General features: G+C 42.3%; 1 pseudogene; it reads right to left on the bottom strand.

The window, feature by feature from the left end:
• LOC116858413 overlaps positions 1-26,191 on the bottom strand; it is a 35,077-nt pseudogene extending 8,886 nt beyond the window's left edge.
• Positions 26,192-26,818: the final 627 nt, after the last annotated feature.

Raw genomic sequence — 26,818 nt, 5'->3', positions numbered from 1 at the left:
AGTAAGGTCCTGCCATCCCCTGCAGATAGCTACTCTCCTTTCAAGAAATAGCTCTTGGTCTGCTTCTGGGTCCTAGAAAAGACTGAATTCTTGACTACGGGCCATCAGCTGCCCATCATGAACTGAGTGTTATCTGACCCACCAAGCCATAAAGTTGGGCATTGGCAGCAACACTCCAGCATCAAATGAAAGTGGTATATATGTGATAAAACCCAGGCAGGCACTGAAGGTGCAAGTAAATTACATGAGGAAGTGGCCCAAATGCCCATACTCCCCACTCCTACTACATGGCCTTGTTGCCTCCATCCTGCACCTATTGCCCTGTGGGGAGTTGTATATGATAAACTAACAGAGGAAGAAAAACTCAGGCCTGGTTTACCCATGGTTCTGCATGAAATGCCAGCACCACCCAGAAGTGGACAGTCATAGCCCAACAGCCCCTTTATGGGACATCCCTCAAAAACAGTGGTGAAGGGAAACCCTCCTAGTGGGAAGAACTTCAGATAGTGTACCAGCTTGTTCATTTTTCTTGGAAGAAGTGGCAAGATGTGCAATTATACACTGATTCGTGTCTGAGCCAATGATTAGATTCAATGATCAAAGACTTGGAATATGATTGGAAAATTGGCAACAAAGAAATTTGGGGAAGAGGTATGTGAAAAGAACATCTCTGGGTAAAAAAAATCATGAATATATTTGTGTCCTATGTGAATGCTCACCAAAGGATGACCTTAGCAGAGGAGGATGTTAATAATCAAGTGGATAGGATGACCCATTTTATGAATATCAGTCAGCCTTTCCCCAGCCACCCCTAGTGTCACTTGACTGGCTCATAAACAAAGAGGCCATGAAGGCAGAAATGGAGGTTATGCATGGGCTCAGCAACAAGGCCTTCCACTCATCAAGGCTATAACCACTGCTGAGTGCCCAATCTACCAGCAGCAGGGAACAACACTGAGCTCCCAATATGATACCATTCCCCATGGTGATCAGCCAGCTACCTGGTGGCAAGTTGATTACACTAGACTGCTTCCATCATGGAAGGGACAGCGTTTTGTTCTTACTGGAGTAGAAACTCTGGATATGGATTTGCCTTCCATGCATGCAATGTTTTTGCCAAAACTACCATCTGTAGAACTAAAGAATGCCTTACCCACCATCATGGTATTCCACACAGCACTGCCATAGTTCAAGAAACTCACTTCACAGCACAAGAAATGAAGCAATGGGCTCATGCTTGTGGAATTCACTCTTACCATGTCCCCACCATCCTGAAGTAGCTGGCTTTGGAAACTCAGTTACAGCCCCAGCTTGGTGGCAGTACCTTGCAAGACTGGGCAAGGTCCTCCAAAAGGCTGTATATGCCATAAAACAGCAACTAATAAACTAATATATGGTGCTATTCCTCCCAGAGCCAGGATTTAGGGGGTTAGGAATCAAGGGGTAGAAACGAGAGTGATACCACTCACTGTTACCCATGAGCAAAATTTTTCCTTCCTATTCCTGTGACTTTATGCTTTCCTGGACTAGAAGTCTTAGTTCCAAAGGAAGGGATGCTTCTACCAGGAGACAAAATGATTCCATTGAACTGGAAATTAAGACTGCCTCAGCCACTTTGGGCTCCTTGTGCCTCTAGATCAACAGGCAAGGAAGGGAGTTACTGGGGAGATTGTTGTGACTACCAAGGGGAAACTGAAGTATTCCATGATGGAGGGAAAGAAGAGCATATCTGGAACTCAGGACACCTTTAGGCCGTCTCTTAGTATTTCCACGTCCTGTGATTAAGGTTGATGTAAACTACAACAACCCAACCCAGGCAGGACTAGTCATGATACAGACCCTTTGGAAATGAAGGTTTGAGTCACCCAACCAGGTAAAGAACCATGACCAACTGAGGTATCAGCTGAAGGCAAAATGAATACAAAAATGGTTAGTAGAGGGTGCCTGGGTGGCTCAGTGGGTTAAGCCGCTGCCTTCGGCTCAGGTCATGATCTCAGGGTCCTGGGATCGAGTCCCGCATCGGGCTCTCTGCTCAGCAGGGAGCCTGCTTCCATCTCTCTCTCTCTCTGCCTGCCTCTCCATCTACTTGTGATCTCTGTCTGTCAAATAAATAAATAAAATCTTTAAAAAAAAAATGGTTAGTAGAAGAAGGTTGTTATAAACCCCAGCTGCGACCCTATGGCCACTTACAGAAATGAGGACTGTAATTGCTATGAGTATTTCTGCCTTATTTTGTATTCAATACACTTAAGTTTATGTATATAAACACATATAAAAATATATAATATATATTAAGAAACTATCTTTGTTTTCTCTCCTCTCTTATCCTCTTACCATGTAACATAGATATGCTGACTTTATATCATGGTGCTAGGTATTGCTAATTCTACATTATATTATTTGAGCTATGGAATATCAAAGTAAAGAATATCACTCAAGGACTTTACCTTCTCTTCTGGGGAATGTAGGCTAGTGGGTTTTGGGTTGTATGCAGGATATGCTAAGTATCATGTTAAGAAGAATTATGACCTTGTTACTGTGTTTCTTTGGAGATTAAGGAGATGTGTATAATTGACAAGGGGTAGACTTGTGATGGTTAATTTATGTATCACCTTGACTGGGTTTAAAGAATGCCCAAAGAGTTGGTAAATGTTATTCCCGATTGTGTCTGTAAGAGCGTTTCTGGGAGAGATTACCATTTGGTTCAGTAGAGATCCACCCTCATTGGTATTGTCAAATACCACCCAATCCATTGAGGGCGCAAATGGAACAAAAATGCAAAAGAAGAGTGAACTCATTCTCTCTTCTTGAGCTGGGCCATCTTTTCCTGCCCTTGGATATTGGCCTGGGTATTGGGCTTTCACACTCTGGGACTTATATCAGCAATCCCTTGGTTCTCGGGCCTTCATCTTAGACCAAATTATGCCACCAGCTTTCCTGGTTCTATAGCCTACAGACAGCAGTGTGTGGGATTTCTTGGCCTCCTTAACCGCATGAACAAAGTCCTATAATAAATCTCCTTAGTTAGATAGATAGATAGATAGAGACATTGATCTCCTATTGCAGACATATATATCAGATATAAACAGTAGAAATGTAAATAGATACAGATATATCTCCTGTTGGTTCTATTCCTCTGGAGAACCCTACTACATGCAATTTCCATGATTCAAGCGGTCAGTACTGGGACCTTGATCAGGGTCTCACAAGGCTGCAATGATGGTGTCAGCCAGGGTTGGAAGTTCATCTGAGTCCTTTTCTAGGCTCACATGTTTTTGGCAGAATTCATTTCCTGTTGAACTAATGGTTTGCCTTTTCGAGGCCCACAGGAGTGCTTCTCTGCCTTCACTTTTCTTGTTTCTGGGAAGTCCTCTTCTAAAGACTTTACCTGCTTAGGTCAGGACCATCCAGGCTGATCTCTCATTTAATTAACTCAAAGCCAACTTTAATTATAGACCTAATTAGATCTTCAAATTCCCTTCATCTTTGCCAAATGATGAAACCAAGTCATGGAAGTGAAATCCGATCATATCCGCATTGCCACCCACACTCAGAGTGTAGATTATAAAGAGCATGTACACCAAGGGGCAGGAATCTTGAGGATCATCTTGGACTTCTGCCTACCACAGGTGGATTTAAGAGCAGGTTTTTAAAAATATATTTATTTACGTATTTTAGAGAGTGAGAAAGAGAGGGAATGGGGCACCTGAGTGGCTCAGTCGTTAAGTATCTGCCTTTAGCTCAGGTGATGATCTCAGGGTCCTGGGATCGAGTCCCACATCGGGCTCCCCGCTCAGTGGGAAGCCTGCTTCTCCCTCTCCCACTCCCCCTGCATGTGTTCCCTCTCTTGCTGTGTCTCTCTCTGTCAAGTAAATAAATAAAAATCTTTAAAAAAAGAGGGGGGGGCGCCTGGGTGGCTCAGTGGGTTAAAGCCTTTGCCTTCAGCTCAGGTCATGATCCCAGGGTCCTGGGATCGAGCCCCGCATCGGGCTCTCTGCTCAGCAGGGAGCCTGCTTCCTCTTCTCTCTCTGCCTGCCTCTCTGCCCACTTGTGATCTCTGTCTGTCAAATAAATAAAATCTCTAAAAAAAAAGAAAGAGAGAGAGAGAGGGAATGGCAGGGCACAATGAGGAGGAGAGGGAGAGAGAGAATCTCAAGCAGACTCCTTGCTGGGTATGGAGCCCAATATGGGGCTCAATCTCCCAACCCCAAGATCATGACCTGAGCTGAAATCAAGAGTTGGACGCTCAACCAACGGAGCCACCAAGGTGCCCAGGAGCAATTATTTTTAAGTGTATAACGTAATTGCATTTTTTTTAAAGATTTTATTTATATGGCAGAAAGACAGAAAGAAAAAGAGAGTGAGAGAGCAAACAAGCTGGGGGAGTCGCTGGCAGACACAGCAGGCTCTCCACTGAGCAAGGAGGCTGATACAGGACTCGATCCCAGAACCCTGGGATCATGAGCTGAAGATCTCTGAACTGAAGGCAGAGGCTTAAATGACTGAGCCACCCAGGTGTCCTAATAATGCATCTTGGAAAACATGCTGCTTTCTCTTCTGACATCATCATCATCATGCCTTGAATTTCTGATGTGAACAAGGCCTAGGGCTAAGTCTGAGGATAAACAAGTAAAGCACGATTTGTACTTTCCTGGCTGTTTTATACTGTGTATATAAAATGGAAAGGGGGCAATAGACAGCAGATGTGTTAAGCAGTAAACCAGAAGTATAAAATAAAAGTGCTTTCTGGGTTTAGAGAAGGAAATGATCACAGGAGAGGAGTGACAGAGGGGGTTAGCAAATGAACTGGATCTTGAAATTGATCATGGAATTGAGCAAACATTTATTAAGCCCTATGTGACAGTATGGGGCCAGAAAGATGAATCAATGGCCTTTGCTTTCCAGGAATGTATGGTCTGGTGGGAGAGACAAACCCTGAGCCAAACAAATGTGGGCAGAATAAAAACTTGGTGCATCGGGGTGCCTGGGTGGCTCAGTTAGTTAAGCGTCCTATTCTTGATTTAGACTCAGGTTGTGATCTCAGGGCTGTGAGATTGAGCCCCTCATGGGGCTCCATGCTCAGCAGGAAGTCGGCTTGAGATTTTCTCTCTCCCTCTGCCCCTCCCCCACCTGTGAGTCTGCTTTCTCACTCTCTCTCAAATAAATAAATAAATCTTTAGGGGGAAATGTTGGTACACTGAAGATAGAATACAGAGGAGAGAAATCCCATAAATTTTATTTTATTTTATTTTTTTTTAAAGATTTCATTTATCCATTTGACAGACAGAGATCACAGGTAGGCAGAGAGGCAGGCAGAGAGAGAGAGAGAGAAGCAGGCTCCCTGCTGAGCAGAAAGCCCGATGCGGGGCTCGATCCCAGGATCTGAGATCACGACCTGAGCCGAAGGCAGCGGCTTAACCCACTGAGCCACCCAGGCGCCCCAAAATCCCATAAATTTTAAAAGATAACTAGGAGTCTTCCAGGTTACTGAGATTTAAAATATATTGGTCAACTAATCTTTCACAAAGCAGGAAAGAATGTCCAATGGAAAAAAGAGTCTCAGGGTGCCTGGGTGGCTCAGTGGGTTAAAGCCCCTTCTTTCAGCTCAGGTCATGATCCCAGGGTCCTGGAATCGAGCCCCGCATCGGGCTCTCTGCTCAGCAGGGAGCCTGCTTTCCCTGCTGGGAATATTGGACAGCCCAATAGTGTTGGGAAAATTGGACAGCCACCCAGAATGAAACTGGACCATTTCCTTATACCACACACAAAAGTAGACTCAAAGTGGATAAAAGACCTCAATGTGAGACAGGAATCCATCAAAATCCTTGAGGAGAACACAGGCAGCAACCTCTTTGACCTCAGCCACAGCAACTTCTTCCTAGAAACATCCCCAAAGGCAAGGGAGGCAAGGGCAAAAAGGAACTATTGGGACTTCATCAAGATCAAAATCTTTTGCACAGCAAAGGAAACAGTCAACAAAACCAAAAGACTACTGACAGAATGGGAGAAGATATTTGCAAATGACATATCATATAAAGGGCTAGTATCCAAAATCTATAAAGAACTTATCAAACTCAACACCCAAAGAACAAATAATCTAATCAAGAAATGGGCAGAAGACATGAACAGACATTTCTTCAAAGAAGACATCCAAATGGCCAACAGACTCATGAAAAAGTGCCCAACATCACTCAGCATCAGGGAAATACAAATCAAAACCACGATGAGATCGACAAAGCAGGAAAGAATGTCCAATGGAAAAAAGACAGCCTCTTCAATAAATGGTGTTGGGAAAATTGGATAGCCACATGAAATTGGATCAAAATGAAATTGGATCATTTCCTTACACCACACACGAAAATAGACTAAAAATGGATGAAGGACCTCAATGTGAGAAAGGAATCCATCAAAATCCTTGAGGAGAACACAGGCAGCAACCTCTTTGACCTCAGCCGCAGCAACATCTTCCTAGGAACATCGCCAAAGGAAAGGGAAGCAAGGGCAAAAATGAACTATTGGGATTTTATCAAGATCAAAAGCTTTTGCACAGCAAAGGAAACAGTTAACAAAACCAAAAGACAACTGACAGAATGGGGGAAGATATTTGCAAACGACATATCAGATAAAGGGCTAGTGTCCAGAATCTGTAAAGAACTTAGCAAACTCAACACCCAAAGAACAAATAATCCAATCAAGAAATGGGCAGAAGACATGAACAGACATTTCTGCAAAGAAGACATCCAGATGGCCAACAGACACATGAAAAAGTGCTCCATATCACTCGGCATCAGGGAAATACAAATCAAAACCACAATGAGATACCACCTCACACCAGTCAGAATGGCTAAAATTAACAAGTCTGGAAATGACAGATGCTGGCGAGGATGCGGAGAAAGGGGAACCCTCCTACACAGTTGGTGGGAATGCAAGCTGGTGCAACCACTCTGGAAAACAGCATGGAGGTTCCTCAAAATGTTGAAAATAGAACTACCCTATGACCAGCAATTGCACTGCTGGGTATTTACCCTAAAGATACAAACGTAGTGATCCGAAGGGGCACGTGCACCCGAATGTTTATAGCAGCAATGTCTACAATAGCCAAACTATGGAAAGGACCTAGATGTCCATCAACAGACGAATGGATAAAGAAGATGTGGTATATATATACAATGGAATACTATGCAGCCATCAAAAGAAATGAAATCTTGCCATTTGTGACAACGTGGATGGAACTAGAGGGTATCATGCTTAGCGAAATAAGTCAATCAGAGAAAGACAACTATCATATGATCTCCCTGATATGAGGGAGAGGAGATGCAACATGGGGGGTTAATGGGGTAGGAGAAGAGTAAATGAAACAAGTTGGGATTGGGAGGGAGGCAAACCATAAGTGACTCTTAATCTCACAAAACAAAGTGAGGGTTGATGGGGGGAGGGGGGTGGGGGGGTGGGGTTATGGACATTGGGTAGGGTATGTGCTATGGTGAGTGCTGTGAAGTGTGTAAACCTGGAGATTCACAGACCTGTACCCCGGGGGGAAAAATATATATGTTTATAAAAAATAAAATTAAAACAAAAATACAAACCATTAAAAAAAAAAAAACCCACGATGAGATACCACTTCACACCAGTCAGAATGGCTAAAATTAAAAAGTCAGGAAACAACGGGTGTCGGCAAGGATTCAGAGAAAGGGGAACCCTCCTACACTGCTGGTGGGAATGCAAGCTGGTGCAGCCATTCTGGAAAACAGCATGGAGTTTCCTCAAAAAGTTGAAAATAGAGCTACCCTATGACCCAGCAATTACACTACTGGGTATTTACCCCAAAGATACAAATGTAGTGATCTGATGGGGCACATGCATCTGAATGTTTATAGAAGCAATGTCCACAATAGCCAAACTATGGAAAGATGTCCATCAACATGGGCAGATGCTGTATATATATATATATATATATATATATATATATATATACACAATGGAATATTATGCAGCCATCAAAAACCCCCAAAATCTTGCCATTTGCAACGACATGGATGGAACTATAAGGTATTATGCTAAACAAAATAAGTCAATCAGAGAAAGACAATTATCATATAATCTCACTGATACAAGGAATTTGAGAGGCAGGGCAGGGGTGGGCGTAAGGGAAAGAAAAAATGAAACAAGACGGGATCAGGAGGGAGACAAATCATAAGAGACTCTTAATACCACAAAACAAACTGAGGGTTGCTGAGGGGTGGAGGGGAGGGATAGGGTGGCTAGGTGATGGACATTGGGGAGGGTATGTGCTATAGTGAGCACTGTGAATTGTGTAAGACTAATGATTCACAGACCTGTATCCCTGAAACAAATAATGCATTATATGTTAATAAAAATAATAATTAAATTAAATTTTTAAAATATCTTCTCAGGGATACCTGGGTGGCTTAGTTAAGCTTCTACCTTCAGCTCATGTCATGATCCCAGGGTTCTGGGATCAAGTCCCACATGGTGTTCCTTGCTAAGGGGAGGGAACTTCTTCTCCCTTTCCCTCTGCCGGTCACTCCCACTGCTTGTACTCTCTCTCTCTGACAAATAAATAAATCTTAAAAAAATAAAATATCTTTGCAGAAGAAGGGAAAGACAAAAAATGACAAAGCAGGATATAAGGGGAAGAACAAAGGAGAGAGATAATGACAAATGTGTGCCAGAGACTAAGTCTTGGGGCCTTGTATGTCCTGCTATATAACTGACATAACCATGAGATTCCTGAGAATACTATAAGGGGCTTGGAGAGGAAGTGGAGGACACTAAAGGCACCACCTCAGGTTTTTTTTTTACTACATTTATTCAAGTACTCTGGTGTGAGCTCATGAATATCCCGAAGACTCAATTGCCACATCTGTCAAACTGGGATAATAATAGCTCCTATTTCTGAGGTGTTGATGAGATGGTTGAATGGGACATTCTGTGTGAAGACTTTTAAGATAGCACCATGGGGCCAGCATTCAGACAGTGATGAATATTTGCTGCTTTTATCAGAGGAGAAAGATCTCTAGAATTGAGTAAAATTTTGATGGGGGGGCAGGAAATGGGTGAAGGTGGCCAAAAGGTACAAACTCCCAGTTATAAGATAAATAAGTCCTGGGGATGTAATGTGCAGCAAGGTGACTGCAGTTAAGAACACTGTATTTGTTAAGTTGCCAAGAGAGATCTTTAAGTACTCATCACAAGAGAAAAAAGTTGAAACTATGTGAAATGATGGGTTTAACTAGATTATTGTGCTCATGATTTTGCAATATTGACAAACGATTATACTGTATTCATGAAACTAATATGATTTCATATTTCAATCATAACTCAATAAAACTGGGGGAAAGATGCACAAAGTGCACATTTGCAGTGATATTAAGGAATGAAATTGCTTTGAAAGGTGTTTGAAAAACTTAAGATGGTAAATTTTTGTCATGACATTTTATTCTTTTTAATTTTATTTTGGTAAGTCTTCACCAAAGATCTACACTTTTTATAGATTTTCAGTTGTAGAACACAATAGTGTTAACTATAGGCACAATGTTACACAGCAGATTTCTAGAACTTTTTCATCTTGAAAAAGCATTACTAAAATTTTATACCTCTTGATTAGCAACTCCCTATTTCCTCTCCCTACTTTCTCTTGGCAACCACTCTTCTGCTCTATGCTTCTATGAGTTTGACCAATTTAAATATCTCATATAGGGGCGCCTGGGTGGCTCAGTGGGTTAAGCCGCTGCCTTCGGCTCAGGTCATGATCTCAGAGTCCTGGGATCGAGCCCCGCATCGGGCTCTCTGCTCAGCAGGGAGCCTGCTTCCTCCTCTCTCTCTGCCTGCCTCTCTGCCTGCTTGTGACCTCTCTCTGTCAAATAAATAAATAAAATCTTAAAAAAAATTATAAAAAAAATAAAATAAAATAAATCTCATATAAGTAGACTCATGCAGTATTTTTTCTTCTGCAACTGTCTTATTTCACTTAGTTTAATATCCTTAAGGTTTATCCATATTGTAGCATATGACAGGATTTCCTTCCTTTTTAAGGCTGAATAATATTTCACTGTATGTATTTACCAAGCTTTCATTTGTGTGTGTGAGAAAGAGATAAAGATTAGAATTTTATGTATGTATGTGTATGTATATGTATATGTATATGTATATATGCATATACATACACACACACACATACCACGCCCAGCATGGAACCCAATGTGGGGCTTGCACTCACGACCCTGAGATCAAGAATTGGGCTGAGATCAAGAGTTGGACACTTAGCCACTTGAGCCACCTAGATACCCAAAGTCATTACTTGACTTTTATCTAAAATTATACAGGGCACCCAGTGGCTCAGTCAGTTAAGTGTCTGCCTTCAGCTCAGGTCATGATCCTGGAGTCCTGAGATTAAGCCCCACAATGTGCACCCTGCTCAGCAGAGAGCTTGCTTCTCCCTCTGCCCCTCACCCTGTTCCTGTTCTCTCTTGCTCACTCACTTGCTCTCTCTCTCTCAAATAAATAAATAAAAATCTAAAAAAAAAATTATACATTCTTGGGATGTTGGGTGGCTCAGTCAGTTAAGCATCCAGCTTTGGGTCATGATCTCATGAGTTGTGAGATCAGGGCCCACATCAGGCTCCATTCTCTTGAATGGGGAGTCTGCTTGAAGATTCTCTCCCTCTTCCTTTCCCCTCACTCACTCACTCTCTCTCTCAAATAAATAAATATTTTAAAAATTATAAATTCCCATTCTTTTTAAAAATTAATCCATTTCTAGATACAAAGAAGAAATTGGTAAACGTACCAAAACTCTACCATTTAGGAAAAAAATCAGGGTTAATGTTTGGTGATTATAGTCCTAGACATTACAGTAAGAAGAAATAATTGAGATGAAAGGCAGATGATCATTTTTTAGGATGGATTTCACCATGCAAGCTATTTTTATATGAACAGCATTAAATTAGTTTTGCTTAAATTTAAAGATCAAAAAACTAAAACGAAATAGAGGGAATTACTGAGTTTTAGTACAAAAGATGTTAATTCTTTTTTAAAACTCCTCCTTGAAGGGCAGAATATGCTACTCTACCACTTTGGCATGTGGATTATCTTAAGCTGAGGTCAATCAAGATCCAGAAGACCCAGGAAAAAGCTTTTTACCTCCCCTTTAACTGCCTGAAAGAATGTAAGATAGAAGATCTGGTCTATCTAAACTAACACCAGAGATAACTACAAAGAATATGGCATAGGCATGGGTAAACTGGGGAAGCGGGGTGGACTGGAGATCAAATTCCTCTCTGTCCCACTGTCTCCACAAAGCATGGCAAACATGTTTACCAAACTTCTGCTCTACCTGTCTTCCCATAAATTTTCTTCTTTCCCACCTTCGAAGACCCAGACCCTACCCCTTCTCCTATGCTCAGGACAGCATGTAAGTCTCAATTGCCTGACTGCCTGTGGATTTCATATTCTTTTTTTTTAAAGATTTTATTTATTTATCTGACAGAGATCACAAGTAGGCAGAGAGGCAGGCAGAGAGAGAGAAGGAAGCAGACTCCCCACGGAGCAGAGAGCCTGACGCGGGGCTCGATCCCAGAACCCTGGGATCATGACCTGAGCCGAAGGCAGAGGCTTTAGCCCACTGAGCCACCCAGGCGCCCCGGATTTCATATTCTTTTAAGGCTCCTGTACATGTATCATTAAATTTGTTTTTCTCTTGTTAATCTGTGCTATGTCAATTTAATTGTTAAGCCAGCCAAAGAAACTGGAAGGGAAGAAGGAGAAGTTTTCCTCCCCTGCACTTTTCTTGTATATGGGCAAACCTCATTTTATTGCACTTAACCTTTATTGTGCATCACAGATACTGCATTTTTTACAGATTGAAGATTTGTTGCAACCCTGCATTGGGCAAGTCTCTTAGCACCATTTTCCAAAAGCATCTTCTCACTTTGTGTCTCTGTGTCACATTTTACTAATTCTTGCAGTATCTCAAACTTTTTCATTATTATTGTATTTGTTACAGTGATCTGTGATCAGTGATCTTTGATGTTACTACAGCCATTGCTTTTGAGTGTCACAAACCATATCCATATAAGATGGTGAATTTAATGGATACAGGTGTGTGTTCTGACTGCTCCACTGACCAGCCACTCCCCTATCTCTCTCCCTCTGCTCAGACCTCCCTATTCCCTAAGACACAACAATATTGAAATCAGGATAATAAGCCTACAATGGTCTCTAAGTGTTCAAGTGAAAGGAAGAGTCGCACATCTCTCACTTTAAATAGGAAACTAGAAATGATTAAACTTAGTGAGGAAGGTATGTCAGGAGCCAATACAGGCCTAAAGCTAAGGCTCCTATACAAAACAGTCAGCCAAGATGTGTGCAAAGAAAAAGTTCTTGAAGGAAATTAAAAGAGCTACTCCAGAGAACACATGAATGATAAGAAAATGAAACAGCCTTATTGCTGATAAGGAGAAAGTTTGAGTGGTCTGGACAGAATAAACTAGCTACAACATCTCATTAACTACATCCTAGTCCAGAAAAAAACCCTAATTCTCTTCAGTTCTATGAAGTCTGAGGGAGGTAAAGAAGCTGTAGGAAAAAAAGTCTGAAGCTAGCAGAGGTTGGTTCATAAGGTTTAAGAAAAGAAGCTGTATCTATAATATCAAACGGCAAGGTGAAGCGGCATGTGCTGATGTAGAAGCTGCAGCAAGTTCTCCAAAAGATCCACCTAAGATCATTAATGAAGGTGGCTACACTAAACAACAGATTTTCAGTGCAGACAAACAACCTTCCATTGGAAAAGGATGCCATCTGGGACTTTCATAGCTAGAGAGAAGAAATCAATGCCTGGCTTCAAAGCTTCAAGGAACAGGCTGACTCTCTTGATAGGAGCCAGTGGAACTGGTGACTTTAAGTTGACCCCAGTGCTCATAGACCATTCTGAAAATCCTAGAGCCCTTAAGAATTATGTTTAAATATACTCTGCCTGTGCTCTGTAAAAGGAAAAATAAAGCCTGGATGAGAGTACATCTATTTATAACATGGTTTACTGAGTATTTTAAGCCCGCTGTTGAGACCTACTGCTCAGAAATAAAGATCTCATTCAAAGTATTACTTCTCAGAGGCACCGAGGTGGTACCTTCAGTTCAGGTCATGATCTCAGCATCCTGGGATCAAGCCCTGCATCAGGCTCTCTGCTCAATGTGGGGAGTCTGCTTCTTCCTCTCCCCTTGCTCCTCCCCCTCACTGGTTTTCTCTCTCTCTCTCTCATAAATAAATAAAATCTTTTTAAAAAAGTATTGGAGCACCTGGGTGGCTAAGTGGGTTAAACCTCTGCCTTTGGCCCAGGTCCTGATCTCAGGGTCCTGGGATCAAGCTCAGCAGGGAGCCTGCTTTCCCCTCTCTCTCTGCCTACCTCTCTGCCTACTTGTGATCTCAATCTCTCTCTCTCTCTGTCAAGTAAATAAATAATATCTTTTTTTAAAAAGGTATTACTGCTGGGGCGCCTGGGTGGTTCAGTGGGTTGGGCCTCTTGCTTCGGCTCAGGTCATGATCTCAGAGTCCTGGGATGGAGCCCCGCATTGGGCTCTCTGCTCCGCAGGGACCCTGCTTTCCCTTCTCTCTCTCTCTCTGCCTGCCTCTCTGCCTATTTGTGATCTCTCTCTCTGTGTGTCAAATAAATAAATAAAATCTTTTAAAAAAATAAAAATTAAAAAATTAAAAAAGTATTACAGCTCATTGAAAATGCATGTGGTCACCCAAGAGCTCTGATGGGTATGTGCAATGAGATTAATGTTGTTTTCATTGCTGCTAACACAATGTTCATTTTGCAGCCCATAGATCAGAGTAATTTTAATTTTAAAGTCTTATTATTTCAGTTCATGGATCTAACTGCCATGGTTATTCCTCTGATGGACATGGGAAAAGGTCACTGAAAACCTTCTGGAAAGGATTCACCATTCCAGATGCCATTAAAAACACTTGTGATTCATGGGAAGAGGTTAAAATATCATCATTAACCAGACTTTGGAAGAAAGTGATTTCAGCCCTCATGGATGACTTTGAGGGTTTCCAGACCTCAGTGGAGGAAGGACTGAAGTTGTGGTAGAAATACCAAGAGAATTAGGATCAGAAGTGGAGCCTGAAGGTGCTCTTTGGTGGCTCAGTCACTTAGGTGTCTGACTTCAGCTTGGGTCATGATATTGGGGTCCCAGGATTGAGCCCCAAGTAGGGGTCTATGCTCAGCAGAGAGCCTGTTTGTCCCTTTGCCCCTCCCCACTCCCCCTGCTCATGATGTCTCTCTGTCTCTCAATAAATAAATAAAATCTTAAAGCAGAAAGAAAGAGGGGCGCCTGGGTGGCTCAGTGGGTTAAGCCTCTGCCCTTCGCTCCGGTCATGATCTCAGGGTCCTGGGATCGAGTCCCATATTGGGCTCTCTGCTTGGTGGGGAACCTGCTTCCTCCTCTCTCTCTGCCTGCCTCTCTGCCTACTTGTGATCTCTCTCTGTCAAATAAATAAATAAAATCTTTAAAAAAAGAAGAAGAAGAAGAAGAAGAAGAAGAAGAAGAAGAAGAAGAAGAAGAAGGAGGAGGAGGAGGAGGAGGAGGAGGAGGAGGAGGAGGAGGAGAAGGAGAAGAAGAAGGAAAGAAAGGAAGGAAGGAAGAAAAAGAAATGGAGCCTGAAGATGGGACTGAATTGCTGCGATCTCATGATAAAATTTGAACAGATGAGGAGTCGCTTCCTATGGATGAGCAAAGAAAGTGGTTTCTTTTTTTTTTTTTTAAGATTTTATTTCTTTATTTGACAGAGACACAGAGAAAGAGGGAACACAGCAGGGGGAGTGGGAGAGAGAGAAGTAGGCTTCCCACTGAGCGGGGATCCCAATGCAGGGCTCAATCCCAGGACCCTGAGATGATGACCTGAGCTGAAGGCAGATGCTTAACGACTAAGCTACCCAGGTGCCCCCCAAAATTGGGTTTTTTTAAGATTTTATTTATTTATTTGACAGACAGAGAGAGATCACAAGTAGGCAGAGAGGCAGGCAGAGAGAGAGAGAGAGGCAGGCTCCCTGCTGAGCAGAGAGCCCAATGCAGGGCTCGGACCCAGGACCCTGGGATCATGACCTGGGCCGAAGGCAGAGGCTTTAACCCACTGAGCCACCCAGGCACCCCTCAAAATTTGTTTCTTGAGATGGAGTCTATTCCAGGTGAAAATGCTGTGAAGATTGTTGATATGACAACAAAAGATTTAGAATATTAAATAAAATTAGTCAATAAAGCAGTGGCCATGTTTGAGAGGATTGACTCCAATTTTGAAAGAAGTTCTACTATAGGTAAAATATTATTTTTGTGGGTGAAATATTATTAAACAACATTGCATATTGGCAGACAAGTCATTCATGAAAGGAAGAGTCCACTGACGGCATAGATTCATTGTTGTCTTACTTTAACAAATTGCCACAGCCACCCACTCTTTCAGTGACCCTGGTCAGCAGCCATAAAAAAAACCCTCCACCAGCAAAAAGATTATGACTCACTGAAAGCTCAAATGATGGTTTGCATTTTTTAGCAATCAACTGTTTTTAAATTATATACATAGGTTTTTAGACATAATGCTATTTCACACTTAATAGTCTACAGTATAGTGTAAACATAACTTTTATATGCACTGGGAAACCAAAAAAATCATTGACTCTCTTTATTGCAATATTTACTTCATTGCAGTAGTCTAAAACCAAGCCTGCAGTATCTCCACGGTATACATATGTAGCATAGTTTTCCCTGAAATAAACATATTTAAATTGCATGTCAAAGAGACAGACACAAAGAAAAAGTGATATAGAACAATTACCATAAAGACCCTACTTGGGGTGCCTGGCTGGCTCAATTGGTACAGCATGCAACTCTTGATCTCGGGGTTGTAGGTTCCAGACCGATGTGGAGTATAGGAACTACTTGAAAATAAAATCTTGGGTGCCTGAGTGACTCAGTGAGTTAAGCCTCTGCCTTTGGTTCAGGTCGTGGTCTCAGGGTCCTGGAATCAAGGACCTCAAGCCCTCGTTAGGCTCTCTGCTCAGCGGGGAGCCTGCTTCCTCCTCTCTCTCTGCCTGCCTCCCTCCCTACTTGTAATCTCTCTCTCTGTCTGTCAAATAAATAAATAAAATCTTTAAAATAAAATAAAATAAAATCTGAAAAAAAAAAGACTCTAGGGGCACCTGGGTGGCTCAGTTGGTTAAGTGTCTACCTTCAGCTCAGGTCATGATCTCAGAGTCCTGGGATCAAGTCCTGCATCAGGGACTCTGCTCACCAGGGAATCTGCTTCTCCCCATGACCCTCCCCCTTCTCATTCTCTCTCTGTCTCTCACTCTCTCTCTCTCTCTCTCTCTCAAATAAATAAAATCTTAAAAAAAAAGACCCTACTTGGTTACATTTCTGAACTGTAAGGATAAACATTTTTTCAGACATCTAAGCATAAATAGCAAGCCTTCGTGCAAAGACAATTCCATGGGGAAAGAATAGTCTTTTCAACATATGATACTAAGGCAATTGGATATCCACATACAAAAGGATGGTTTTTGGACCCTTACCTCATTCTATATGCAAAAATTGGATCTAAAGGGCCAAAAAAACCTATATGTAAGAACCAAAATCATAGAACTCTGAGAAGAAAACAGTATATTTATCTAGGCAATAATTACTTAGCTATAAAACCATGCATAAGTGACCATAGAAAAAAATAGGTTGGACTTTATCAAAATTTAAAACTTTTGTACTTCAAGTGACATCACCAAAAACAAAAAATGAAAGGGCAATCCACAGAATGGGAGAATACATTTATAAATCTTATATCTGCTTAGGACTTGTATCTAGAATACTTAAACAACACTTGCAACTCAATAATAAGACAACCCATTTTTTAAATGGGCAAAGGATTTAAATAAACATTTGTTCAAATAAGATGTGAAGGGCACCTGGGTGACTCAGTTGGTTGAGTGACTGCCTGTGGCTCAGATCATGATCCTGGAGTCCCAGGATTGAGTCTCGCATTGGGGGGGGGTCCTGCTCAGCAGGGAGTCTGCTTCTCCCTCTGCTTCTCCTCCTCATGCTCTCTCATTCTCTCTCTCTCTCTCAAATAAATAAATAAAATCTTTTTAAAAAGATGTGAAAATGGCCAGTAAGTGCATGAAACGATGTTTAATATCATTAATGATGCAAATAAACATAAGATACCAATTAGCATCACTGTGATAAATAAGATAATAACAGGTGTTGTTCACAATGTGGAGAAACTGGAACCCTCATACACTGCAAGCTGGAATGTGAAATGGTGCAGCCACTCTGGAAAACAGGCAGTTCATCAGAATGTTAAACACAGTGTTACCATGTGATCTAGCAATTCTGATCCTAGGCATATACCTAAAAGAATTGAAACATATGTCTACCCAAAAACTTGATCATGAACTTTCATAATAGATGTGGGAGCAATCGGGGGGCACCTGGATGCCTCAGTGAGTAAAGCATCCAGCTTTTGGTTTTGTCTCAAGTCATAATCTCATAGGTTGCATGATGGAGCCCTGAAACAAGATTTGTACTCAGCAAGGAGTCTGCTTGAAGATTCTCTCTCTGCCCCTCCCCTCACCTAAGTGCACTCTCTTTCAAATAAATAGATCTTAAAAAAATAAAAAATAGGGGCACCTAGGTGGCTCAGTTAAAGCCTCTGCCTTCAGCTCAGGTCATGATCCTGGGGTCCTGGCTCTGAGCCCTGCATAGGGCTCTCTGCTTGGAAGGGAGCCTGCTTCCTCCCCAACCCTCTGTCTGCCTCTCTGCCTACTTGTGATCTCTGTCTGTCAAATAAATAAAATCTTTAAAAAAAAAAATAAAAATAAGAGTGAAAACAACTCAAATATCCATCGACTGTTGACTGTGTAAACAAAATGTGCTACAGTGGAATATTACTCGACCATAAACTGGGATGAATTACTGATACATGCTACAACATAAATGAGCCTGGAAAAACATGCTGAGTGAAAGAAGCCAGACACAAAAGACCAAACATTCATGATACCATATATACACAAAATACCTAGAATAGCCAAATTCATACATCAGTGTTTGCCAAGGGCTGGAGGGAGGAGACATTAGGGAATGGATAAGAGGTTTCTCTTTGGGGTGATAAAAATGTTCCAAAATTAGAGAATGGTAATGGTTGCAAAACTCTAAATATACAGAAATTAAGTTGTATACTTTTAGCAGGTGAATTTTATGGCATGTAAATTATATCTCAGTAAAGCTACTTAAAAAAAAAGTTTCTTCAAGACCTCAAAAATAGGGGTGCCTGGCTGGCTTAGTCAGTTAAGTGTCTTGCCTTCAGCTCTGGTCATGATCCCAGGATCCTGGGTCCGAGTCCCGTTATCAGGCTCCCTGCTCAGTGGGGAGCCTGCTTCTCCCTCTGCCTCTGCTTCTCCCCCTGCCTCTGCTTCTCCCCCTGCGTGCGCTCTCTCTCTCTCTCTCTCTCTCAAATAAATAAACAAAATCTTAAAAAAAAAAAGACCTCAATAAGACTCACCTGACTTCACCGTGCCAAATTCAGTGACCACACAGCAATGTCTAACCTCTAAGGGAAAGATTAACCTAAAATTTTTATACACAGTCAAAATGTATATTCAAATACAAAAGCAACAGGCAGACTGCTGAAAAAGGTACACAAGAGAGAAATCTAGCTAAACAAGAAAGATTGAAACTAAAGAATATGACACCAGAGAAGTGAAGGTAAAAGAATTGGAAGTGAAAATTCAATCAACTTAAATATAGAACCAAGATAAAACAATAGGGAAAACACAGTTTGAATAGAATGCAAATGTTATAAACAAAGAAAGAAAATTGAGTCCTTTCTTTCAGAGATGAGGAGAAAAATAGTAAACTACTTTCCTCTTCCCTTCCTTCTGCCTTTTGAGTTTGTTCTCTATATACATGTTTTGTTTTGTTTTTTAACGTAGTCAGTACAGCTCTAGTTTACACTGTTCTATGGGAACGAACAACTCCAAATCCTCAGTGGCTCAACAGTACAAGTTTATTTCTTGCTCAGGTCACATATCTAATACTGGTTGTCCCAGGGTTCTGCACTACACACTCACCTTGAGACCTAGACTGACAGAGCTTTACCATCTTGGAGCTGCAGCCCTGGAAATACCTGGCCCTCATGTCAACACACTAGGGGAAAGACTGCTGGACGGTGATCACTGGGCAATAAAAGGCTTCAGTCCAGAGGCAAGACTTGTCACTTTGACTAGCTCCTCTGACTTACAGCCCATTGCCCTGTCTTAACTGCAAAGGGACAAAACATGTAAAGTCCAATGTCCCTGGCAGCAAAGGAGGACTGGGTGTGGGCAAGCTCTTAAAGGATCAACCTCAGCACAGGATGTGGCTCTGGCCAGTCAAATCTGCCTTCCTTGGACTTGAAGTACATTTCTAAGATGCAAAGGGTCCTGAATGATAGAGAGTCTTCTGTCTCTAGTCATTTTGAAATAGACCTCCCTTCCTGGGGTGCTAAAGCCAGGAGCACTGCGTCTGGGGATTAGCTTCAGGATCTTATACTGGTCAGTGACACCCTTGCTGTCTTCACAGGACCTGTGGTAAGTTCCAATTTTGACTGTGGTTTTCCTGTGTGTCTGGTAGCCAACCTGTTTCAGCAGGTCTCCAAAGATGTCCGTGTTTTTCCATAAATTATTTGTTTCCCTAAAGCAACCAAAGTGGATTTTTGTCATTTGAAACTGAAAACACTTCCTGATTGTGGACTGCTATGCATATAGCAATTAGGACAATCACGCGACTGGGAAACCTGCCCATTCTCATTTACTTGTTCTGTGCTTATGGATGAGACTTATGATAGAAAAGCTGTATTTATGGGTTCGGCATAAAGGAGTTTACTCCCATTCCCCAAGTGGGGCTGTTCCTACCAGAATTATCCTTGTTAGCTTGGACTTTTTTTTTTAAGATTTTATTTATTTATTTGACAGAGAAAGAACACAAGCAGGGGTAGCAGCAGGCAGAGGGAGAGGGAGAAGCAGACTCCCTACTGAGTAAGGAGTCCAATGCGGGGCTTGATCCCAGGACCCTGGGATCATGACCTGAGCCAAAGGCAGCTGCTTAACTGACTGAGCCACCCAGGAGCCCCTTGTTTGGCCTTTCGGAGACCTTTCTTTCCCTTAAGAATTAGAACAAAAGAAATAATGTATCCTATCAACTATGACAGGACATTCTTTCTCAAAAGAATTCTCTTCTCATCCCGCTTCTTTCTCAAAACTGAGAACTTTGGATATTTTTAAAAGATATTTTATTTATTTATTAGAAAGAGAGAGCACAAGCAAGGGGGTTGGGGCCAAAGGAGAAGGGGAAACAGATACCCCACCGAGCAGGAAGCCCAATGAGATGACACAGGTCTCCATCCCAGGACCTTGAGATCATGACCTGAGCCAAAGGCAGATACTCAACCAAGTGGGTCACACAGGTGCCCCCTTTGGATTTTTTTTCATCAGTAATTGAACACTACCTGTAGCTCTACCAGCACTTTACGGTGAGAGATAGAAATAATTTCTCAAGTACTAAACTGAAGCTAACTGCCAACTCCATTTTGTGAAGAAAAGTATGGTGTCAAGCAACTTCCAGCTACAAAAAGGACACATAAAACCCACAGACTGGGAGGGAATATTTGCAAATCATATATCTAACTTGTATCCAGAGTATATAAAGAATATTTATAACCCAATAATAAAAAGGATGACCCTATTAAAACATGGACAAAGAATTTGATTTTGATATTGCTATATATCTATTATACACACACACACACATCAAGGACATATACATTAAAAGATATTAGGAGGGGCGCCTGGGTGGCTCAGTGGGTTAAGCCTCTACCTTCAGCTCAGGTCATGATCCCAGGGTCCTGGGATCGAGCCCCACATCTGGCTCTCTGCTCAGCAGGGAGCCTGCTTCCCCCCCCCCTCTCCCTGCCTCTCTGCCTACTTGTGATCTCTGTCTGTTGAATAAATAATAAATAAAATATTTTTTTAAAAAGAAAAATAAAATGGGGCGCCTGGGTGGCTCAGTGGGTTAAGCCTCTGCCTTCAGCTCAGGTCATGATCTCAGGGTCATGGGATCGAGTCCCGCATCGGGCTCTCTGCTCAGCAGGGAGCCTGCTTCCTCCTCTCTCCCTGCCTGCCTCTCTGCCTACTTGTGATTTCTGTCTGTCAAATAAATAAATAATCTTAAAATAAATAAATAAATAAATAAAAATAAAATATATTAGGAAAATGCAAATCAAAGTCACAATGAGATGGTACATCACACCCAGTAGGATGGCTACAGTTTAAAAAGAGGAACAATAACAAGTATTGTTAGAGATGTGGAGTAACTGGAACCCTCTTCCATGGCTGGTGGGAATGTAAGATGGTGTGGCCAATCTGGAGAACAGTCTGGTGGTTCCTCCTAATGTTAGAGCTAGAGTTACCACATGATCCAGCCAATCCACTGCTCAGTTGACAACCAAGAGAAATGAAATACTTGTCCACAAAATATACTTGTACCCAAATGCTATAGCAGCATTATTCACAGTAGCCAAGAAGTGGAAACACTTTGAATGTCCGTCAACCAGAGAGAGGATAAATACAATGCAGTCTATCCACATTGTGGATTGTTATTCTGCAATAAAAATGGATGGAGAACTGATACATGTTACAACAGGGAGGGACATCGAAAACATGATCCCCAGTGAAAGAAGCCAGTCACAAAGGCCTCATGTTATATCACTGCATTTGTATGAATTCCCCAAAAGAGGAAATCCGTAGAGATAGAAAGTAGCTTAGTGGTCACCAGGGCCTGGGGGCAGGAGGAATGAGAAGGAGCTGCTAACCAGTATGGGGTTTCTTTTTGGAGTGATGAAAATGTTCTAAAATCAACTGTGTTGGTAGTACAACTCTGAACCACTGAATTGTATACTTTTAAAAAAGATTTTATTTTTAAGCAATCTCTACATCCAACCTAGGGTTCAAACTTACAACCCAAAGATCAAGAGTAACAGGCTGTATGGACTGAGCCAGACAGATACCCCATGAATTGTATACTTTATTTTGTTTATTATTTTTTTTAGAGAGGGCGAGACAGAGAAAGAATGCGCTGGAGGTGGTGGTGGGGGGAAGATGGAGAGAATTTTTTTAAAGACTTTATTTATTTCACAGAGTGAGAGAGAGAGAGAGAGCACAAGCAGGGGGAGTGGCAGGCAGAAGGAGAAGCAGGCTCCCCACTGAGCAGGGTGCCCCATGAGGGGCTGTATCCTAGGACCCTGGGATCATGACCTGAGCTAAAGGCAGAGGCTTTAACACACTGAGCCACCCAGGAGCCCCCAGAAATTTTTTTTAAAGATTTTATTTATTTATTTGAGAGAAAGAATGAGAGAGAGAGAGAAAGAACACGAGAAGGGGAGGGCCAGAGGGAAAAGCAGACTCCCTGCCGAGCAGAGAGCCCGATGCAGAACTCTATCCCTAGACTTCAGGATCATGACCTGAGCTGAAGGCAGATACTTAACCAACTGAGCCACCCAGGTGCCTCCAGAAACTTCTTTTGAGGCTTGAATAAGTTTGTTATTCTCATTTTCAGCTTTTGAAAGTGATTATGTTGGAAGAAAGGAGATCAGCTTCTTGCCAGTAAGAGCTAGTTAGAGTTTTGCCTTGGGGAATAACTGATTAGTTTGGGCCTAAGCCATATGTGGTGCCCGGGTGGCTCAGTCATTAAGTGTCTCAGGTCATGATGTGGGATCAAGCCCCACATCAGGCTCCCTGCATCAGGCTCCCTGCTCGGCGGGAAGCCTGCTTCTCCCTCTTCCACTCCCCCTGCCCCTCCTTGCTGTGTCTCTGTCAAATAAATAAATAAACCTTTCATATATATATATATTTTTTTTTTTTTTCAGTGCTTGACACCCTTCCCTTATTCTCCCTCACCTTGTCCAAGGAGCATCTTCCAAAGACCAAAGTGAGAGCCTAATCATGTTTCCCTACCATCATGTCCAGGATGTGGGTAGAGGAAGGACCTCGAAAACCCTTTTCACTAAAGCCCTGGGACCTAAAGCTTTATAGAGAACATTGAAAGGAATGAATGACTCTAGACATTGGCAAAAAAATCAAGGATTTCCTTGCTTGTCCCTCCACCCATGCCTTTCTCGATAGGGCTTCCTCTGGAGGACTGCATCTCAGAATGAGCCAATACCCTTCAGTGTAACAAGTCTCTCATCTGGAAAGTTCATGTGGTCAGGATAACTAGCACTGGATAGAAGTTGCTGCTTTTTAGGAAAGACAGCTTCTAAAACATGGCCGTAAGCACCCACCTGGGCTCTGAGGTCTGGGTGGTGCCCTGGATGGGGCTGGCAATTCTTCGGCAGGATGGCTAGGTCACTCTAATTTTAGGGCCTCAATATCCTTGTCTGTAAAATAAAAAGTTTGGATTGAATAATTTCTAACTCTTGGATTACAGTTTCTTTCATTTATTTATTTATTTATTTATTTATTTATTTATTTATTTATCAGAGTGAGAGAGCACAAGCAGGGGGAGTGGCAGGCAGAGGGAGAAGCACACTCCCCACTGAGGAGGGACCCGGAAGCAGACTCAATCCCAGGACCCGGAGATCATGACCTGAGCCAAAGGCAGACCGTTAACCCACTGAGCCAGCCAGGCACCCCCATACTAGTAATATATAATCTTATCTTATGAAAGGGCAAATGCTTTCAAGTCAGCATTGGCCAATAGGTCCCTAAGAGTGGGCTTCCCACTAACGTGAAGAATCCATGTTTTTCCACCCCAACTTTCAGGTGAATTTCTGGAAGGAAAGAAAATGTAGGTCCTCCTGACCTACATCTCCCTCTGCTCCACATAAGAAACTACTGTTCAGAGGTGTGTGTATCCTACCCATCTTCTTTTCCACAGAGTGACATGCAGACAGATAAGCATGTTCAGAGACCAATCACAGTGATTTTAGGTCGTTGGCTTTTTCATTTCACAATTCCTTAGAGAGATTTATTTATTCATTCACATGAGTGGGGGTAGGGACAGAGGGAGAGGGAGAGAAGTAGACTCCCTGCTGAATGTGGAACCCTACGTGGGACCCGGTCCCACGACCCTGAGATCACCACCCCAGCAGAAATCAAGAACCCAGTGGAAATCAAGAGCCTGGCTCTCAACTAACTGGGTCGCCCAGTCTCCCCTAGAGAGTTTTCTTTATTGGCCGTAGAGCTCCACCAGGCGATTTTTCCCAGATGCAAGGTTTTTTGTTTGGTTGGTTTTTTTAACTTTTTTTAAGATGTTATTTATTTGACACAGAGAGACACAGCGAGAGAGGGAATACAAGCAGGGGGAGAGGGAGAGGGAGAAGCAGGCTTCCCAAAGAGTTGGAAGCCCGATGTGGGGCTCAATCCCAAGACTCTGGGATCATGACCCAAGCCAAAGGCAGACACTTAACCGACTGAGCTACCCAGGCGCCCCAAGGTTTTTTAACTTTTTATTATTATTTTTAAATAATCGCTACCCCCCAACATGGGGTTTGAATTCATGAACCTGAGATCAAGAGTCACATGCTCTACTGACTGAGCCAGCCAGGCACAGCCCAGCTGCATGTTTTTATTCCATGAACTCACTTATAATGCATTCTGGATTTATCCTTCCTAATGATGAAATTAGTAGCAAACATTTTCTTTTCTGTCATAAAAAAAAAATGCTACATATCCTTGCATTCGTGTTTGTGTGCACATATGCCTGATACCTAGAAACAGGGCTGTGACAAAAGGCAGCTCCCCAGATGCTGACCATTGCTATGTATCCTTCCAGTCTTTTTTCCAGACTGTGGCATGAATATAGAGAAGCATACAGAGAAATATATGCATACATAGAAATATATCCCAGTGTCCGTATTGTAAAAAAGTAAGACTGAGGTTGGATTTTGGATTTTGACAGGTGCTGCCAAGTCACTTTCCCAAAGGCTATACCACACAGTCCCTGCCTCTCCACACTCCCTTATACTGGAAAGTGTTGACAATGTTTACATTTTACCAGCCTAATGATAGAAACATGTTCTTTTTTTTTAAAATATTTTATTTATTTATTTGAGAGAGAAAGAGAGCATGAGAAGGGAGAGGGTCAGAGGGAGAAGCAGACTCCCTCCTGGGCGGGGAGCCCCATGTGGGACTCTATCTCAGGACTCCAGGATCATGACCTGAGGAGAAGGAAGTCACACAACCGACTGAGCAACCCAGGGGCCCTGATAGAAACATGTTCTAACTTACAATTTCCTAATTGCCAGTAGGACTGATGGTTTCAGTTTATATTTATTAGCCATTTGCCTTACTTATGCTATGCATTGCCTATTTATTATATGGTCGACTTTTCTTTGTTTTTTGGATTTTTTTTTCTCTTTCTTATCAATTTGCAATTAGACTATCACCATTGTGGGTATTAGCCTTTTGATTATCACTCAGTTTCCCGTTAGCCTGGTTTTCCTAACAATTTCACTACTACTTCCTTTTTGTTCACCATCATGTTAGCACCCCTTTACCTTGATGTTATCATCTCATTTCAAGAAAACAAAACACAACAAACACTGAGCTCCTAATTTGCCCTCTTTTTTAAATATTAAGTTCTCAGGGCGCCAAGGTGGCTCAGTGGGTTAAAGCTTCTGCCTTCAGCTCGGGTCATGATCTCGGGGTCCTGGGATGGAGCCCCACATCGGGCTCTCTGCACAGCAGGAGTCTGCTTCCTCCTCTCTCTCTGCCTGCCTCTCTGCCTGCTTGTGATCTCTCTGTCAAATAAGTAAATAAATCTAAAAAAAAATTAAGTTCTCTTATGCCTGGATATGAAATATTCATGCAAGTCAGCAAGGACCCTGAGGTTAGCCAAACAAGTGTTTCCCCCAGAACATTCAGGAACAACTACTCTGAACCTACCTCGTACACAGCAGCGCAAAGCCACTCCTTCTGAGCACCTTTGTCCCCCGTCTCTGTGTAGGAAGCCCACATTTGTTCAGGTGGCTTGTCCACAGGCTCCCCCGCTTTCAAAGAGTTGGTCCGCAGAGGCAGAATGCAGGTGTTCGCTCCCGTGTCACTTCCTCTGCAGCACATTTGTCTGGCTCTCGGCTTTAGATGCATCTACTTATTCTTGATGTCTGATGTCTATATTCCATGAGTGTATGGTAAGGATCCTGTATATCTAGAAAACTATACCGTGTGGCCTTTTAGCCTTTGCAGGGCCAAGGTGAGAGGAGAGAGAATAGGGACTGCAGGAGGTGATGTCCCTCCTCCCTTCTGATGGGTAAGTAAATATTGGGACATATTATTGAGGCTATGCCTGATGTCATATCTGGGTTATAGCAGGGTCGGAGTAGGTGGTAGCAATCATTACCATGCATGTTAATATAATTTTGAAATCATGTTTCCACAAGCACATAATTGTACAGATTTATCTCCTAAACTTCACAGTACAGCTAAGAGGCATCTTAATCTGCACTGATATCATTTCCTGCTGAGTTTCCTGAAATGTCCAGGCTGAGATGTAGGCACAAGACGCCAGGATTGGCTCTTGTTGGCAGTTAGTAGACAGGAAAAGCTTCCATAAAACATAAAATTGCCATTAGCTTAATTTTTTTAAGGTCACTCAGGAAGGCTGTATTTGGCACCACTGTCTTGGCTCGGCCATAACCAGCAATAAGCTTAATGTGAACACATGGCAGCTGGAACTGCAAATGTTTTCCTTGAAGGTAAGTTGGGAATAGCGTT

Source organism: Lontra canadensis, unplaced genomic scaffold (genome assembly GCF_010015895.1).
Source record: "Lontra canadensis isolate GAN:19392208 unplaced genomic scaffold, GSC_riverotter_1.0 scaffold136, whole genome shotgun sequence".
In the NCBI taxonomy this organism is placed as follows: domain Eukaryota; kingdom Metazoa; phylum Chordata; class Mammalia; order Carnivora; family Mustelidae; genus Lontra; species Lontra canadensis.
This window is presented reverse-complemented; position numbering and strand designations above follow the sequence as displayed.